Raw genomic sequence first — 20,277 nt, forward strand, 5'->3', positions numbered from 1 at the left:
GGATTCAAACATTGGGCAGCTAGGGGTGTGACTTGCATGGGCAATTTATTTGAGGGAGCCACAATGATGTCCTTTGATCAGTTAGCATGGAAATTCAAGCTATCTAGCAGAGACATTTTTCGTTTTCTTCAAGTTCAGGATTTTATTCAAAAAAAGACTATACTTTTGATTGATCCATACAAATCTGACATAGAGAGGAGGGTGCTCAGTGCTAAGGGTACACTTTCTGTCAGCACTTTATATCATCAATTGGGGTACGCCTCTCAGATGAGTTTGATCGACTCTGCAAGGTGTGGGAGAGAGAGAGCTAGGCATTAAGGTCTCCACAGAGGCATGGTAAAATATTTGGGAAAATGCAAGAAAGATATCAATTTGCAACAGGACCTATGTTTTACAGTTGTAGATTCTCCACAGGGTCCACTTGGCTCCAGATCATTTGTCAAAAGTTAAACTAGGGGTATCTTTAACATGTCCCAAGTGCAAGGTGGTATGGGCACTTTTACCCATTGTCTCTGGTCCTGTGGTAAACTTCAAACATACTGGAGCACTGTGGTGGATGCAATGGAGGGGATTTTGGGTGTAAGGGTGGAGAAGGACCCGATCTCTCTTTTTCTTGGCCTGCCCAGTGTGTTCCCTGTAAATGCACATAAGAAAATGCTTTTCAACATCCTCACTTTCTGCAAAAGAAAGAATATCTTGTCAGGTTGAGTATCTGAAAATCCCGTGAGCCTGTCAGATTGGCAGAAGATTGTTGTGGAGCATATCCCATTGGATTTTCTCACAAGTATGGTATCACTATCTCCCTGTTGAAATGGTAGGGAAACGTTAGTCATCCTCTAATTGGTAGGGACTGTCCCAGACTCTGAAGAATCTTGAAGGATGACCATCAATGCATGCACTATTTCTAGGTCACTTCTTCTCTGGCATGTAGATTATCAGGCCCTGGGAATTCATCAGCCTTCAATCCAATCAATTTCTCCAGACTTCTTTCCTCTCCTGTGCAGTAGAGCCTACTATGGCACCACAAATTTAGTTGCTGCTGTTTTCCCTCAGTGGCAATTCCCTCAATTGTATCCAAAGTGATACATCCATTTTTCAGGGAAATGGCCACAGGAGATTCCTGCACTGCCTGCCTAGTCCTCTTACGTTACCTGGTGGTCACCCATTCCTTTTCTGTCTGTACATTCAGCTTGTGGTGTGACCAGCTCCCAATACATTCTATCCACAAATGTCTCAGCTTCACGGATACTCTATAGAATCCCCAGCCGCTGTTCCATCTCCAAAATCCAAGTTTCCATGAGCTGCAGCTGCAGACGCTTCTTGCACACATAGTGATCCGAGGCACTGGAAATAAGTTTGGAAACCAGTTTCAGAAGTAGAGCAGGAGGAGCATACCACAGCTTTGAGCTGTCCTACAATGATTTACCACATTAAATTAAACCTTTTGGAAGATGCTTAATGTCAAATAACATCAATTTCTCTAGGGCCCTCCTTGTCCCAGAATATAACCCCTAGAAACTATAAGCCATTTGGGGTGGCACAGTGGTTAGCACTGCTGCCTCACAGTGCCAGAGACCCAGGTTCAATTCCTGCCTCAGGCGACTGACTGTGTGGAGTTTGCACATTCTCCCTGTGTCTGTGTGGGTTTCCTCCAGGTGCTCCGGTTTCCTTCCACAGTTGAAAAATGTGCAGGTTAGGTGAAGGGGTAAATGTAGGGGAATGGGTCTGGGTGGGTTACGTGTCGGTGTGGACTTGTTGGACCAAAGGGCCTGTTTCCACACTGTAAGTAATCTAATAAAAGGGCCTTATAAACTATAAGTGATAAAAATTGCAAATATTTACCTGACCTTACCTATTATACACCAATTAGCTCTCTCTCAGACCTTGTACTCCTGCAATTGAGTAAGATCCCTCCAGTTTTTCAATGATGTTACTGTTTGTTTCTTCCCAACAAATGGGAGACCCTTTCCAGATTGCTTCATTGTAATGGTGAATATGAGGACACCCTTCCCAAACTGCTTCACCATGATGCTGACTGTGAGGACACCCTTCCCAAACTGCTTCACCATGACACTGTCTGTGAGGACACCCTTCTTAGACTGCTTCACCATGACGATGATTGCAAGGACATTCTTAATAAAAAAACAAAGAACAATGGATATGCGAAATCAGAAACAAAAAACAAAATTGCTGAAAAAAACTCAGCTGGTGTAGCAGTGTCTGTGGAGAGAAAGAGTCGAGAGTGTATTGCTGGAAAAACACAGCAGGTCAGGCAGCATTCGAGGAACAGGAGAATCGACATTTTGGGCCAGAGCCCTTCATCAGGAAAGTCCATTATTGGACTTGATCGTTGGAAACTAAGTGGGCTAATTGGATCAAGTGTCAGTGTGGAACATTGAGGAGCCAGTGATCATTATATCATAAGGTTCAGAATGGTGGTGGAGAATGAGATGCAACAATCCAGATTAGGTGATATCTCTTGGTGGAGAGCTGACTTCAATGAAGCAAGACGAGAGCTGGGTAAGATTGACTGGAATAAGAGGTTGGCAGGAGAACCAGTAACTGAGCAATGGGCTACCAACAATGGACTAGCCAATCGCTAGGGTACAGTTGAGGTATATTCCCTTAAATGGGATAGTATGACAAACGAATCCAGATTTATCTGGATGACAAAGGAAATAGAAATTAAGTGAAGCATATATGATCAATAAAATGTACGCAAAATAAGTAAAACCTATAAGTGGGACAGTGAAAGGACTGAGTAGTACAGAACTTCTCAGAGTTGTGACTAACTTCTTAACACAACGTATCAAGCGCATCTTTAAACAATTTATTTCTGGGATATCACTTATTCACTGGATAGGCCAGTATTTATTGCTCATTACTGATTGCCATGGGGAAGATTGCATGAACCTGGAATACAGTCCTTGGGGTTTAGGTACACTAACAGTGTTGTTTGGGAGGGAGTTTCAGGCTTTTCATCCACAAGCAGTTTGGAGGGTGGTGTGAGGTTTGGAGGGAAATGTGCGGGTGGTGATGTTCCCGTGCTACAGGTACTGTTGTTCTTCAAAGTTATAAAGTTTGAAGTTTATATGTGCTGTTGGAGGCCCCTAGGTGAGTTACTGCAGTGCATCTTTTAGATGGTACACACAGTTGCTACTATGCATCAGTAGTGAAGTGAGTGGAAGTTGAAGGTGGAGGATGAGGTGCAAACCATATACTTTGTCTTGGTTGATGTTGAATTTCTTGAGTGAACTCATTCAGCCTTGTAGATGCTGAATAGACACTGGGTGTGAGCAAGCGAGTTAGTTGCCACATAATTCCTAGACGTTTGCATGCTTTTGCTGTCAAATAATTTATATGGCTGGTCCAGTACAGCTTCTGACCAATTGTAGTCCTCAAGGTGTTAATAATGGAGGATTCAGAGATGATGACCCCATTGACTGTCAAGGAGCAATAGTTAGATTGTCTTGGTTGATGCAGCCATCACCTGGCACTTGTGTGGCATGAATGCTCCTTGCCACTTATCTACTTAGGTCTTGCTGCCTATAAACATGATTTGCTTCAATGTCTGAGGAATCATGAATGGTGCTGAACATTGCACAATCAGCAAATGTTCCCGCTTCTACCACGATTAAGTTCATTTGTTGTTGTATTCGTACTTCAACAATGTAACGGAGATGTTTGTACAGAATTTTGAAAAATCTGCAACACTCTGGCAGACCATTTGGCCTTACTGGTTCCTGCTACTGTTTATGCTCTAGACAAACCTCCTCCCGTCCCTCTTCACTTAGCCCAATCCTTTCTCCCTCATGTTTCCCTAAATTTTATCTGTGTTTCTGTTGTTACCCTCAACTACTCTTTATGGAAATAAGTTTTACATTCCAGCTACAGAGTAGTTATGCAAATTGTTCCTGAATTTCTTACTGGATTTCCGAGGGATTAGAATTGTAAGACGTATTCTTCTCGCTCTACTTTATGAAACTATTTCAGAATCATCATCCTCAATCAGGTCACAGTGCAATATGCAATTCCCGAGGGAAGGAGCTCCTGCCTCTTTGTTTTTATTCTAGTTGAATTGGTCTGGAGAAAATACAGAGAAAATTTACAAGAATGTTGTCAGGGCTTACAAATTGCAGCCATGAGGAAAGATTGGATTAGTGACAGTAGTTTTTCTTCAAATAGAGTAGGCTGAGGGATGACTTCATTGAGGTGTACAAAATGATGAAGAACGTAAATATAGTGGACACCAATGACTAGGAATAAATGAGAGATGAAGCTTTAGGGGCTGAATAGGGATTAATTACCAGGGGCACTGACTGAAGGCGATTGACAGAAGGACTTGAGGGGACATGAAGAAAAAAATGATGGCGCTCTGATGGAGGCCTGGAATTGCCTGCCTAGTTTGATGGTTAAAATGGTTAAAATTTAAGTGAGACCTAGATTTGCACCCGAAGCACTGTAACTTAATCTGTCCTTTGTTGCGATCATGTATTTTGGATTAAGAGAACAGTAATGTGATTATATGAAACTTGTATTGCATTTAAAATTTGCAATAATTCTCTCAATTGTGAAAACTTAAAATATGTTATGTTTGGTGGTCACTTAGAGCAGTTGATCAGATGGCTAGAGGGTGGTACAGAATAACAATGGAGAATGGAATATCATGCTCACAAAATGTCCTTCAAACTATAATATCAGCTGCCTCTCTCGAATGGAGAAAGGTGGCTATGGTCCTTCACTGACTAAGGCTAACTACCAAGTTACTACTTACAGTATAAATCAAGTCTGCTTCTTAGCACATCTTTAATGACTAAGAGTCCTTGTGGTATTTTGCCCTTAGTGGTCACCTTAGATAAGTGTATTAGATAACTGTTGAATTATTTCATTTTATATATTTATGTATGCCTTTGGTAGCAAAGGCTCTAATATTTTCATGTGAAGGCATCTTATCATAATATCTACAGATGCTATTACTGGTGCTCAGGTAGAGAGCTCCAGCCTCCAAAGGTAGTAATCAGTGATGTAACTTAAGCAAAAGGGCATTTGCATGTTTGTGATTGAACATTACTAATACAATTAAAAAGAGTCAATAAAAGTAAAGCTACCTTGCCATCAGAGCACTGAATGATTGCCTGTGTAATTTGTTTGAATGGAAACAAAAACATAGATAGCCAGCCAGAGAGTCCATTGGAACAGTGTAGACTGGAGTTGTGCATCAGGATCATACAGAAACCATGTCACAGCTGACTCCATCGGAATTGCTTGAGGAATTTAAACTGTCAATGACCAATTCACCTGCACTACAAGCATCTGGGAAAATTCTTTTAAAGGTGGAAACCTCAGAGAGTTTTGACTTGAATTTAGTAGTCATGCAGGGCAAGTTAGAGGATTGCAATAGTTGTTCTAATTCATCAGTAATCATTAAACTGAAACCTCAAGCTCTCCACTGAACTGCTACACCCCAAAGAATGATCAATTCCCTGACCTCTGACAACCTTCCATCCATCCTGACCAGAATCCCCACTCCACCCATCCTTACCAGGCCCAACACCCACTTCCCTTGACCAATCTCTATCCTCATTAGCCTGACCCTCCTCATCAAAAATATATTTTAGGTAGTGTCTTCAGTGGTCTGGTTAAAATGGAATATAAGTATCACAGACTAGTAGAACAGCCTCTGAAATTCAAATTTGTTGAATGTGAATGGAAGTTTAGTTAGTGCCAGGGAAGCTAATCATAGTTTTGCTACCATTTGAATTTTCAATAGGACACACTGCATAGCTCCTGGGTAGAAAAGATAGCACATACTGAAATCACTTCTCTTTTGGTAGATTAGAGCCACATTAGAGTATTTTTGATACCAGCTAAATAAATAAAGATACGGTGTTATTTGTACAGGAGGCTTTTCCCTAGGATATCCTCTGCAACTTTCAGTTGTGTGAGTATCAAGAGAGTAAGGCCAGTGTTGCCATCACACAAAAATGGTTGGGGGAAGAGCTGGACTGGCAACACAACATTCCAGGGTGTAGGATCTTTAGGCAATTTAGAAGAGAATGTAGAAGGGGTGGTGGAGTCTCACTATTAATTAAGGAGTTAGTTACAGCCATAAGGAAAGATGATATCTTGGAAAGGTCTTTAAATGATGTTTTGTGGGTAGAACATAGGAATGCCAAGGGGGCAGCCACATTACTGGTATTGTATTATCGGCCTCTAATGAGTCCTCAGGAAATAGAGGAACAAATATGTAGACAGTTCACAAGTGGTGTGGAAGAATAATTATCATGTAATTATTGCAGGAGATTTCAACTTTCCCAAGATAAATTGAGATAGTCATAGTGTTGAGGATTAGAGGGGGCAGATTTCTTGAAATGTATCCAGGGGAGTTTTTTTGTATCAATATGTGGAAGGCTCAAGAAGCAATGGCATTGTGCGGGATCTGGTTTTGGGGAATGAAGCTGAACAAGTGTTCAATGTGACAGTGGGAGAACATTTTATCCATTGAGACCACAACATGGTACGGTTCAAATTAGGTACAGCAAGGAGAAAGAAGGTCCGAAAAAGATGGTTTTGGATTGATTTTATTAAAGCAGATTTTATTAAAATAAAACAGGATTTGGCCAAAGTTGACTGGGAACAACTGTTTTCTAAGTCTACAGTGGAACGCAGAGGGGCATTCAAAAAGGAGCTAGGTAGAGTATAGGTCCAACATGCACCGTTTACAGGGAAATACAGGGAACCCTAGATATTAAGAACAAAATAGGATTGTATGAGGAAGTAGAGAAAGGCTGTTAGAAAATCCAAAGAGAGCAATTCAGCTCTGACCCTAGAGAACTGTAGGAAATGCAAGAGGGACTTAAGAAAACAATTCAAAAAAGCATTGGAGGTCATGAGAAAGGACTTGCAAACAGGATATAGGCAGAACCTTAAGATAAATACATTAAAGGGAAGAGGTTAACCAGGGAAAGAGTAGGGCCAAATAGGGACCATGGGTCAATCTGTCTGAAGTCACGGGATATTCAAAGATTGTTAAATAGATACTTCTCTTCAGCCTTCACTCTGGAAAAGGAGAACATAGGTTTGGGATTCAGAAAAAGAGATTGTGAGGAATTTATACAGTTTGACATAGGAAATGGGGAGGTATTGAAAGCTCTGACAAATTAAAAAAAAACAAATCACCTGACCCAGATGAATCACATCCCAGGCTGCTGTAGGAGATGAGGGGGAAATTGCAGGGCATCTAACAGAAATTTTTAATTCCTCTCTGGCCACAGGGGGAGTTCCAGAGGACTGCATGGTAGCTAATGTGGTTCCACGTTTCAAGAAAGATGTTAGAGATGAACCAGGAAATTATAGACGAGTGAGTCTTATGTTAGTGGTAGGGAAAGTCATAGAGTCATAGAGTCATAGAGATGTACAGCATGGAAACAGACCCTTCGATCCAACCTGTCCATGCCGACCAGATATCCCAAACCAATCGAGTCCCACCTGCCAGCACCCGGCCCATATCCCTCCAAACCCTTCCCACTCATATACCCATCCAAATGCCTCTTAAATGTTGCAATTGTACCAGCCTCCACCACTTCCTCTGGCAGCTCATTCCATTCATGTACCACCCTCTGCATGAAAAAGTTGCCCCTTAGGTCTCTTTTATATCTTTCCCCTCTTACCCTAAACCTATGCCCTCTAGTTCTGGACTCCCCGACCCCAGTGAAAAAACTTTGTCTATTTATCCTATCCATGACCCTCATAATTTTGTAAACCTCTATAAGGTCACGCCTCAGCCTCTGATGCTGCAGGGAAAACTGCCCCAGCCTGTTCAGCCTCTCCCTGTAGCTCAAATCCTCCAACTCTGGCAATATCCTTGTAAATCTTTTCTGAACCCTTTCAAGTTTCACAACATCTTTCCGATAGGAAGGAGACCAGAATTACACGCAATATTCCAACAGTGGCCTAACCAATGTCCTGTACAGCTGCAACTTGACCTCACAACTCCTGTACTCAATACTCTGACCAATAAAGGAAAGCATACTAAAAGCCTTCTTCACTATCCTATCTACCTGCGACTACACTTTCAAGGAACTATGAACCTGCACTCCAAGGTCTCTTTGTTCAGCAACACTCCCGAGGACCTTACCATTAAGTATATAAGTCCTGCTGAGATTTGCTTTCCAAAAATGCAGCACCTCACATTTATCTGAATTAAACTCCACCTGCCAATTCTCAGCCCATTGGCCCATCTGGTCAGATCCTGTTGTAATCTGAGGTAACCCTTTTCGCTGTCCACTACACCTCCAATTTTGATGTCATCAGCAAACTTACTAACTGTACCTCTTATGCTCGCATCCAAATCATTTATGCAAATGACAAAAAGTAGAGGACCCAGCACCGATCCTTGTGGCACACCACTGGTCACAGGCCTCCAGTCTGAAAAACAACCCTCCACCACCACCCTCTGTCTTCTACCTTTGAGCCAGTTCTGTATTCAAATGGTTGGTTCTCCCTGTATTCCATGAGAGCTAACCTTGCTAATCAGTCTCCCATGGGGAACCTTGTCGAACGCCTTACTGAAGTCCATATAGATCACATCTGCTGCTCTGCCCTCATCAATCTTCTTTGTTACTTCTTCAAAAAACTCAATCAAGTTTGTGAGACATGATTTCCCATGCACAAAGCCATATTGATTATCCCTAATCAATCCTTGTCTTTCCAAATACATGTACATCCTGTCCCTCAGGATTCCCTCCAACAACTTGCCCACCACTGAGGTCAGGCTCACTGGTCTATAGTTCCCTGGCTTGTCTTTACCGCCCTTCTTAAACAGTGGCACCACGTTTGCCAATCTCCAGTCTTCCGGCAGCTCATCTGTGACTATCGATGATACAAATATCTCAGCAAGAGGCCCAGCAATCACTTCTCTAGCTTCCCACAGAGTTCTGGGGTACACCTGATCAGGTCCTGGGGATTTATCCACCTTTAACCATTTCAAGACATCCAGCACTTCCTCCTCTGTAAGCTGGACATTTTGCAAGATGTCACCATCTATTTCCCTACAGTCTATATCTTCCATATCCTTTTCCACAGTAAATACTGATGCAAAATATTTATTTAGTATCTACCCCATTTTCTGTGGCTCCACACAAAGGCCGCCTTGCTGATCTTTGAGGGCCCCTATTCTCTCCATAGTTACCCTTTTGTCCTTAATATATTTGTAAAAGCCCTTTGGATTCTCCTTAATTCCATTTGCCATAGCTATCTCATGTCCCCGTTTTGCCTTCCTGATTTCCCTCTTAAATATACTCCTACTTCCTTTATACTCTTCTAAGAATTCACTCAATCTATCCTGTCTATACCTGACATATGCTTCCTTCTTTTTCTTAATCAAACCCTCAATTTCTTTAGTCATCCAGCATTCCCTATACATACCAGCCTTTCCTTTGACCCTGACAGGAATATTCTTTCTCTGGATTCTTGTTATCTCATTTTTGAAGGCTTCCCATTTTCCAGCCGTCCCTTTACCTGCAAACATCTGCCTCCAATTAGCTTTCGAAAGTTCTTGCCTAATACCGTCAAAATTGGCCTTTCTCCAATTCAGAACTTCAACTTTTAGATCTGGTCTATCCTTTTCCATCACTATTTTAAAACGAATAGAATTATGGTTGCTGGCCTCAAAAATGCTCCCCCACCGACACCTCAGTCACCTGCCCTGCCTTATTTCCTAAGAGTAGGTCAAGTTTTGCACCTTCTCGAGTAGGTAATCCACATCCTGAATCAGAAAATTGTCTTGTACACACTTAACAAATTCTTCTCCATCTAAACCTTTAACACTATGGCAGTCCCAATCGATGTTTGGAAAGTTAAAATTCCCTACCGTAACTACCCTATTATTCTTACAGATAGCTGAGATCTCCTTACAAGTTTGTTTCTCATCACTATTGGGGGGTCTATAATACAATCCCAATAAGGTGATCATCCCTTTCTTATTTCTCAGTTCCACCCAAATAACTTCCCTGGATGTATTTCCGGGAATATCCTCCCTCAGCACAGCTGTGATGCTATCCCTTATCAAAAATACCACTCCCCGTCCTCTCTTGCCTCCCTTTCTATCCTTCCTGTAGCATTTGTATCCTGGAACATTAAGCTGCCAGCCCTGCCCATCCCTGAGCCATGTTTCTGTAATTGCTGTGATATCCCAGTCCCATGTTCCTAACCATGCCCTGAGTTCATCTGCCTTCCCTGTTAGGCCCCTTGCATTGAAATAAATGCAGTTTAATTTATTAGTCCTACCTTGTCCCTGCCTGCCTTGACTGTTTGACTCACTTCTGTTCTCAGCTGTTCCCGTCTCAGATCGATCTCTTTCCTCACTATCTCTCTGGGTCCCACCCCCCCCCCCCCACCTTACTAGTTTAAATCCTCCCAAGCAGTTCTAGCAAATTTCCCTGCCAGTATATTAGTCCCCTTCCAATTTAGGTGCAATCTGTCTTTCTTGTACAGGTCACTTCTACACCAAAAGAGATTCCAATGATTCACAAATGTTAATCCTTCTCCCATACATCAACTCTTCAGCCATGCATTCATCTAGTCTATCCTCCTATTCCTGCCCTCACTAGCTTGTAGCACTGGGAGTAATCCAGATGTTACTATCTTTGAGGACCTCCTTTTTAAATTTCTGCCTAACTCTCTGTAATCTCCCTTCAGAATCTCAACCTTTTCCCTTCCAATGTCGTTGGTTCCAATGTGGACAATGACATCTTGCTGGGCCCTCTCTCCCGTGAGAACATTCTGTACCCTCTCTGAGACATCCTTGATCCTGGCACCAGGGAAACAACACACCATTCTGCTTTTTCTCCACTGGCCACAGAAACGTCTGTCGGTACCTTGGACTACAGAATCCCCTAACACAATTGATCTGTTGGAAGTCGACGTACTTCTCGTTGCATTAGGTCCAGTCTCAATACCAGAAATTTGGCTGTTTGTGCTATGTTCCCAGGAGAATCCACCACCCCCTACATTTTCCAAAATGGCATACCTGTTTGAAATGGGTATATCCACAAAAGACTCCTGCACTCGCTGCCTACCTCTCTGACCCTTCCTGGAGTTAACCCATCTATGTGACTGTATCTGAGACTTTCCCCCCTTCCTATAACTGCCATCCATCACATACTGTTGCTGTTGCAAATTCCTCATCGCTTCTATCTGTCTCTCCAACTGATCCACTCGATCTGATAAGATTCGCATCCAACAGCATTTATGGCAGATATAATCCGCAGTAACCCTTAAACTCTCTTTAAACTCCCACATCTGACAAGAAGTACATGTCACTGCAAAGGCCATTTTTGCTCCTTCACAATCTGCAGACCCAGAAAATAACACCGTCTTATTCCCCTACAAAATATTGCCCCAGGTTAAATTAATAGCTATAATCAAGAGACTTATCTCCAAAAACATATCATCATGAAAGAACCCACGGTATTCACTAATACAGCCTTTCTCTTGGACAGACTTAAAACAACAATTAACTTATCTGATTCTGTGCTGTGAACTTCGCCCAGCAGTTCCTCCAAGATTAGTTGCGAATTTTACTGTTTGTTAATTTTCCCAGATGCACTCCAATGTCCAGTGATACACGAATTCAAACAGCAAAGGCAGTAAGTGTGCAGGTTTTCTCTCTCTCTCTCTCTCTCTCTCTATCTATCTCTCATGGGAGGAAATTCTGAAAGGGGGAATTAATATCCACTTGGAAAATCCATTTGGGTTAATTAGAAGGTAATCAGCATGGCTTTATCACAGGGAGGTAATACTGAAGAAATTTATTAGAAATTTTTGAAAATGTGATCAAGTGTGTTGGAGAGGGAATTTCGTTTGATGTAGTTAACATGGATATTAGCAAAGTTTTTGACAAGGTCCTACACGGGAGACTGATTGAGAAGGTTAAAGCATATGGAACTCAGGGAAACCTGGTGAGATCGATCAGAGACTGGCTTAGTAATAGGATACAAAGTGACATGGTAGAAAACTTTGAGTGTCTGGAGACTGGTGTCCAGCGGTGTACCACAAGGATCAGTACTAGGACCCTAGTTGCTTGTTATGTACATAAATGATATGGATGAAAATGTAGGGGGAATTAAACAAGTTTGCAGATGACATCAAGATTGGTTACCTGGATAATAGAGAAGAAAACAGTTGTAGGTTACAGGATGATATAGATGGTTTGGTCAGATAGATAGAGGAGTGACAGATGACATTCAACTTTCATAAGTGATAGGTGATGCACTCTGGAAGAAGAAATAAGATGAGGGAGTATTTAACAAATGGCAAGACACTAGATAGCTCAGAGGAACAACAGGATCTTGGGGTAATTATTCACAAATCTCTGAAGTGAACAGAGCATGTGAATAAGATAGTTAAGAAGATATTTGGGACACTTGCCATGGCCTAAGATTATAAGAGGAAGGAGCTAATGTTGAAGTTGTACAGAGCTCTGGTCAGGCCACAGCTGAAGTAGCCTGTGTAGTTCTGGTCACCTCACTACTGGAAGTCTGTGATAACACTAGACAGGGTACAGAGGAGATTCACCAGGATGTTGCTATAAAGAGAGATTTGATTGGCTTAGATTGTTTTCTTTAGAACAGAGAAGGCTGAGGGTGGATGTGATTGAAGTCTTAAAATATTATGAGGCATATGGACAGGATACGTATGGAGCAGCTAGCTGTTCCCCTTGGCTGAGTGGTCCATCATGATGGGGCATAGCTTTAGGGTAAGAGACAGGAAATTCAGAGGGGATTTGAGAAATACAAACCTTTTTCACTCAGAGGAAATCTGGAATGAACTGCCTGAGAAGGTTGTGGAGGCTGGAAATCTTAGAGCCTTTGTAAAATATTTGGATGAGTACTTGAAATATCATAACATTCAAAGCTATGGAACAAATGCATGAAATTGGGATTAGTGCACTTTTAGTGGTAGTTATTGTTGGTGCAGGATCGATAGGCTGAAGGGCCTTTTCTGCACTGTATGACTGTATTATTCTATACACAGGATTATGAGAGACCTCCTATACTCATGCTTTTGGGGGAACAACACTGCTGTTCTCACTGTGTCATGCTCTACTTGCTGTCTTGCATCACTGTGCTGATAGTGTATTCTATTTACATATTCAGAATATTGTGCTACTCCCAGTAAAGTAATATCACATCAATCAACATGTTTAAGACATTCCAAAGCTGACAATGTGTTGCTGGAAAAGCGCAGCAGGTCAGGCAGCATCCAAGGAGCAGGAGAATCGATGTTTCGGGCATGAGCCCAAACTAAAGCACTAAATTTTAAAGCTGCCCACTATGGAATGCCTAACTCTCTCTCCCTGAGCAGGATCAACCTGACTCATTTAAACACAGGGAGCTTTGACAAAAGCTGGCAACCCAAAGGAAGTGACAGTCTAATGGTATTGCTGCTAGCAAACCAGAGACCCACATAATATTTTGGGGAGCTAAGCTTGAATCTGACTATGGCAGATTGTGGAATTTGAATTGGGCATCAAAATATGACAATGGAACCATTTTCAATTACAGGGTGGCAAGGTCTAGTGAGGGGCAGACATTTTGGAGTGGGGCTGTGAATTTGAAGTGCTACTACTGAGATCAAAGTGCCGGCTTTGGTGAATGTCAGGAGTTTTACCTGCCAGCATGCTCAGCAGAAAAGGACGAGAAACAGGAGCAGCAGCAACTGTTTAAAAAGTTAGAGGCCAGATAAGAGATTGAATTTTTCCTTCCTACTGGAAGATCGTATGTTGCCTCTTTGGTGCCAGGGTCAAGAATGTCTCTGAGTGGGCACAGTATATTCTTAAAGTTGAGAGTGAGTAACCAGATGTTGTGGCCCATATTGGTACAATCGACATAGGCAGGAAGAGAGTTGAGGTCCTACAAAGGGAATAGGGTTAGGTAGAAAGTTAGGTCAAAAGTGAGCTAGGTAGAATGTTGAAAAACAGTATCTTTCGGGTTGTAATCATGGGATTACTTTCTGTGTCATGTGCTAGTGAGGTCAGAGAAAGGATGGTAATACATGGCTATAAAGCTGGTGTAGGGGGGATCTCTTTCAGGGAAGGAGGGACATGTACATGAAAGATGGGCAACACCTAAAGTGGAAGGACACCAACATCCTTGCAGGGAGGTTTGCGAATGCCACTCGGGAGGGTTTAAACTGGTGTGGCAGGGACCATAAGACCATAAGACATAAGAGTGGAAGCAAGGCTATTTGGCCCATCGAGTCCACTCCGCCATGTAATCATGCCTGAAAGGCATTTCAATTCCACTCACCCACACTCTCCCTGTAGCCCTTAATTCCTTGCGAGATCATGAATTTATCAATCTCTGCCTTGAAGACACCCGGCTAGGCCTCCACTGCTCTCCGTGGCAATGAATTCCACAGGCCCACCACTCTCTGGCTGAAGAAATGTCTCCTCATTTCCATTCTAAATTAACACCCACTAAATTTAAGGCTGTGCCCATAGATCCCAGTCTCCCCGCCTAATGGAAACAACTTTCCAGCGTCCACCCTTTCTAAGCCATGCATTATCTTGTAAGTTTCTATTAGATCTCCCCCAACCTTCTAAACTCTAATGAATACAATCCCAGGATCCTTAGCCGATCATCATATATTAGGCCGACCATTCCAGGGATCATCTGTGTGAATCTCCGCTGGACACGCTCCATTGTCAGTATGTCCTTCCTGAGGTTTGGAGCTTTATTAAATCTCAGAAGCACGTCACTGCTTTTATATTCCAACTCTCTTGAGATAAGTGACATCATTACATTTGCTTTCTTAATCACAGAGTCAACCTGCAAATCAACCTTTAGAGAATCCTGGACTAGCACTCCCAGATCCCTCTGTATTTTGGCTTTATGAATTTTCTCACTGTTTAAAAAATAGTTCATGCCTGTATTCTTTTTTCCAAAATGCAAGACCTCACATGCTTATGTTGAATTTCATCAGCCATTTCTTGGACCACTCTCCTAAACTGTCTAAATCTTTCTGCAGCCTCCCCACTTCCTCAGTACTACCTGCCTGTCCACTTGACTTCGTATCATCGGCGAACTTCACCAGAATGCCCCCACTCCCTTCATCCAGATCATTAATATATAAAGTGAACAGCTGTGGCTCCAACACTGAACCCTGTGGGACCCCACTTGTCATCAGCTGATATTCCATCAAAGAACCTTTTATCCCAACTCTCTGCCTTCTGTCAGCCAGCCAATTCCCAATCACTGCCAGTAGCTCACCTCAAACACCATGGGCACTCACCCTACTCAGCAGCCTTCCGTTAGGCACCTTATCAAAGGCCTTTTGGAAGTCTAGATTAATTAAATCCCCTGGGTTTCCCTGGTCTAACCTACTTGCTACCTCTTCAAAGAATTCTAACAGGTTTGTCAGGCACAACCGCCCCTTACAAAATCCATGCTGACTTGTTCTAATCTGATCCTGTATTTCCAAGAATTTAGAAATCTCATCCTTAACGATGGATTCTAAAATTTTACCTACAACTGAGGTTAGGCTAATCGTCCTATAATTTTCCATCTTTTGTCTTAATCCTTTCTTGAACAGTGGTTTTCCAATCATCTGGGACTTTCCCTGACTCCAGTAATTTTGAAAGATCACAGTCAGCGCCTCGCTATTTCCTCAGCCACCTCTCTCAGAACACTAGGATGTTGCCCATCGGGGCCAGGAGATTTATCAGTTTTTAGAACCTTTAGCTTTTCTAGCACTTTCTCTTTTGTAATGGTTGCCATACTCAACTCTGCCCCCTGAGTCTCCTTAATTGTTGGGATATTACTCATGTCTTCCAATGTGAAGACTGACACAAAGTACTTATTAAGTTCTTTAGCTATTCTCTTATCTCCCATCACTAGCCTTCCAGCATCAGTTTGGAGTGGCCCAATTTCTATTTTTGCCTCTCTTTTGTTTCTTCTGAAAAAACTTTTACAATCATTTCTAATACTACTGGCTAGCTTACCTTCATATTTGATCCACTCCTTCCTTATTTCTCTCTTTGTTATCCTCTGTTTGTTTTTGTAGTCTTCCCAATCTTCTGATTTCCCAGTGCTCTTGGCCACTTTATAGGCTCTCTCTTTTTCTTTGATACATTTCCTGACTTCCTTTGTCAGCCATGGCTGCCTAACCCCTACCCAGATAGTCTTTATTTTCTTTGGGATGAACCTCTGAACCTTGTTCTCAATTGCACCCAGAAACTCCTGCCATTGTTGCTCTACTGTCTTCCCCACTAGACTCTGCTTCCAGTCAACTTTCGTCAGTTCCTCTCACATGTCCTTGTAAGTACCTTTATTTAACTGCAACATCATTACATCCGATTTTGCCTTCTCTCATTCAAACTGCAGACTGAACTCTACCATATTATGATCACTGCCTTCTGACTGTTCCCTTACTTTAAGATCTTTTATAAAGTCTGGCTTATTACATAGAACTAAGCCCAGAATAGCCTGCTCCCTTGTGGGCTCCATCACAAGCTGTTCCAAAAAGCCATCCTGTAAGCATTCCATGAATTCTCTTTCTTTGGATCCACTGGCAACATTATTCACCCGGTCCACCTGCATATTGAAGTCCCCCATGATCACCATGACCTTGCCTTTCTGACATGTCCTATCTATTTCCTGGTACATTGTACACCCCTGGTCCTGACCACTGCTGGTAGGTCTGTACATAACTCCCATTATGTTTTTTTTGCCTTTGTGGTTCCTCAACTCCACCCACACAGACTCTGCATCATCCGACCCTATGTCAATCAGTGCCATAGCTTTAATTTCAAAACAACGCCACCCCCTCTGCCCGTCTTCCTGTCTTTTCGATAAGTTGCAAATCCTTGGATGTTTAACTGCCAGTCTTGAACCTCCTGCAACTATGTCTCTGTGATGCTTGTTGCCTGTCACATCATAATCATTCACAATGATTTGTGCTGTTAATTCATTTACTTTGTAACGAATACTATGAGCATTCAGGTAAAGCACCTTAATGCTAATTTTCTTATCCTCATGATTTCCAACATCTCTCATAGTATGTCGCCATTTATCCTTTCTTTTTGCTTCATTCCTAGTCTGCCTTGAACTTTAACACTGCACACGTTAACCTGCTGCTTATCTTTCTACTTGACTCCATACTCCCTGTTGCTTTCCCTTTCCCATCACCCTGACTCACAAGTTTAAAGTCCTAGTGACCACCCTATTTATCCTTTTCACCAGAACTCTGGATCCAGATCGATTCAGGTGGAGACCGTCCCATCAATACAGATCCCTCCAAAATTGGTTCTAAAACTGATGCCAATATCCCATGAAATGGAGTCTCTCTTTCCCACACCAATCTCTTGGCCACATGTTTACTTCCCTAATTTTCTTATCCCTATGCCAATTACCACATGCCTCAGGCAATAATTCAGAGATTATGATCCTTGAGGACCTGTTCTTCAATTTCCTTCCCAGTGCTTGATAATCCCCAAACAGGTCCTCCATCCTGGCCTTGCCTGTGTTTTTGTGCCAACATGGACCACAACAACTGGATCCTCTCCCTCCTGCTCCAATATCCTTTTAAACCAGTTGGAGATGTCCTACAACAGGCAGAAAACACACCATGTGGGACTCCTGACCCGGCTCGCAAAGGATACTATCTGTCCCCCTAATTATAGAATCCCCTATAACAACTACTTGTCTTATTACTCCCCTCTCTTGAGTGGCCTTCTGCACCATGGTGCCATGGTCAGATGGCTCATCCTGGCCACAGCCTTTCTCGTAATCCACACAGGGAGCAAGAATCTTATACCTGTTGGACCCGGTCAAGGGATAAGGCTCCTCCACCCCTGAACTCAGAATCCCCCTACCTGCCTCACTTACAGTCACACTCTATTATCCCTGAACACTAATTGAATTTGAATTACTTAATCTAGTGGGTGTGACTGCCTCCTGAAACAAAGTGTCCAGGTAACTCTTCCCCTCCTGGATATGCCGCAGTGTTTGAAGCTCAGATTCCAGATCATCAATTCTAATCCCGAGTTCTTCCAACAACCAACACTTGCTGCAGATGTGGTCACTGCCGTTCACAATGGGATCAGCCAGCTCCCACATCATACAGTTACAGCACATCACCCGTCCAGCCATCTCTACTTATTTCATTAATTTATACAAATTTATGAGTTAGATAATTTCTGGTATATCTCTATGGTCTTATTCAACTAAACAACTAATAGTAAACTTTTAATCTATCACATGATACACAAGAAATATAAATTGAAACACCTTACCTTAGCAACACATGAGAGTCCCTTTTTTTTGGTTAGAGGAGGAGGATGGGTGGGAGACACTACAAGTATAGTGTCTCACGATTCAGCTGCTGCCCAAGTATATACCCAGCAGTCCTCTGCTCCTTGTTGTGGCCTCTCCCTCTGCTGCTCCTTTAAAAAGAGAGAGTGCTCCTCACTCACATCTCGATAAATGGAGACCCCGACGCCTGAGGTAAGTTTTAAAAAAGTTTTACTCACCTTCCCAGCAGTCCTCTGCTCTTCACTCTCACCTCTTGACAAATGGAGGCCCCGATGCCTGAGGTAAGTCTTTAAAATGGTTTTACTCACCTTCCCAGCAGGAATGTTGGAATGAGAGTAATAGATCAGCATGTGGCATGATTGAGGGGAGGGTAGAGGTCAAGTCAAGTAAGTCTGATAGGAAGCACAAGTCAGACCAGATTAATGAACATGGGGGGACCAGCGGCCTGAAGTGTATTAATTTCAATACAAGGAGTATAACATGTAAGGTAGATGAGCTGAGAGCCTGGATTAGTACATGGAACTACAACGTTGTAGCCTATTGAGAGAAGGGCCTGACCGGCAGCTCAATGTTTCAGGGTTCAGATATTTCAGGCGTGATAGAGAGATGTATAAGTGGTTGGGAGAGTTGCATTATTTATTAAGAAGTATGTCCCAGCTGTACTGTTTTAGATAGATTAGATGTTTTAGATTACTTACAGTGTGGAAACAGGCCTTCGGCCCAATAAGTCCACACCGCCCCGCCGAAGCGTAACCCACCCATACCCCCTACATCTACATCTACGCCTTACCTAACATTACGGGCAATTTAGCATGGCCAATTCACCTGACCTGCACATCTTTGGACTGTGAGAGGAAACCGGAGCACCCGGAGGAAACCCACGCAGACACGGGGAGAACGTGCAAACTCCACACAGTCAGTCGCCTGAGGCGGGAATTGAACCCGGGTCTCTGGTGCTGTGAGGCAGCAGTGCTAACCACTGTGCCACTGTGCCGCCCACTTTTTTTTTTGAGAAATAGAAAATACTGAGGGAAGACATTTTGTAGAGGTCTTTCAGCAAGGCCTTATGGGTAGAACTCAGGAATAAGAAAGGTGCAATCACTATGATGGGATTATACTGTATACCTCCCAACAGCCAGCAGGAGAAAGAGGAACTGAAAGTAAGCAGATCATTGAAAGATGTAAAAATGACAGGATTGTTGTAGTGGGTGATTTTAACTGGGAAGTTAAAATTGGCTAGGATTCCATTAGTTCCAGGAGTTTAGATGGGATAGAATTTGTTAGGCGCATCCAGGAAGATTTCTTGGAACTATATGTAGATAATCCAACTAGGGCAGGGGCCAAGCTAGACCTTGTATTAGGGAATGATCCCGCCAAGTGATTGAAGTTGTAGTGAAGGAGCTTTCTGGGGCATTGGCAAAATTCAGGAATCCTGGATGACGAAAGATATTGAAAGTTGAGCCAAAGCAAAAGGAAGCTTGTGTAAGATTTAGGGAATTGAAAACAGGCAAGGCCTATGAAGAATATAAAAGAAGCAGGAAAGAATTTAAACCAGGGATTAGGAACGCTGAAAGGGACCATGAAATATCCTTGGCCAATAGGAGAATCCCAAAGCATTTTATATATATATTAGGAGCAAGTGGGCTACCAGAGAAAGGGTTGGTCCTTTCAAAGAAAAAGGAGGGAATTTATGCATTGATGCCAGAGGAAATATATGAGGTCCTTAGTGAGTACTTTGCATTGATACTCATCAAGGAGAAAGACATGGATGATGGTAAGTTTAGGGAGGGGTGAATCTTCATATTCTGTGGCATGTCGATATTAAGAAAGGGGGAGTGTTGGTATCTTGAAAAACATTAAGGTAGAAAGTCTCCAGGGCCTGATGGAATCTATCCCTGGATACTGAGGGAGGCAATGGAGGAGATTGCATGGATCTTCTGGAGAATAGCCAATATTGTTCCTT

The sequence above is a fragment of the Chiloscyllium punctatum genome, chromosome 25 (assembly GCF_047496795.1).
Source record: "Chiloscyllium punctatum isolate Juve2018m chromosome 25, sChiPun1.3, whole genome shotgun sequence".
NCBI classification, from domain to species: domain Eukaryota; kingdom Metazoa; phylum Chordata; class Chondrichthyes; order Orectolobiformes; family Hemiscylliidae; genus Chiloscyllium; species Chiloscyllium punctatum.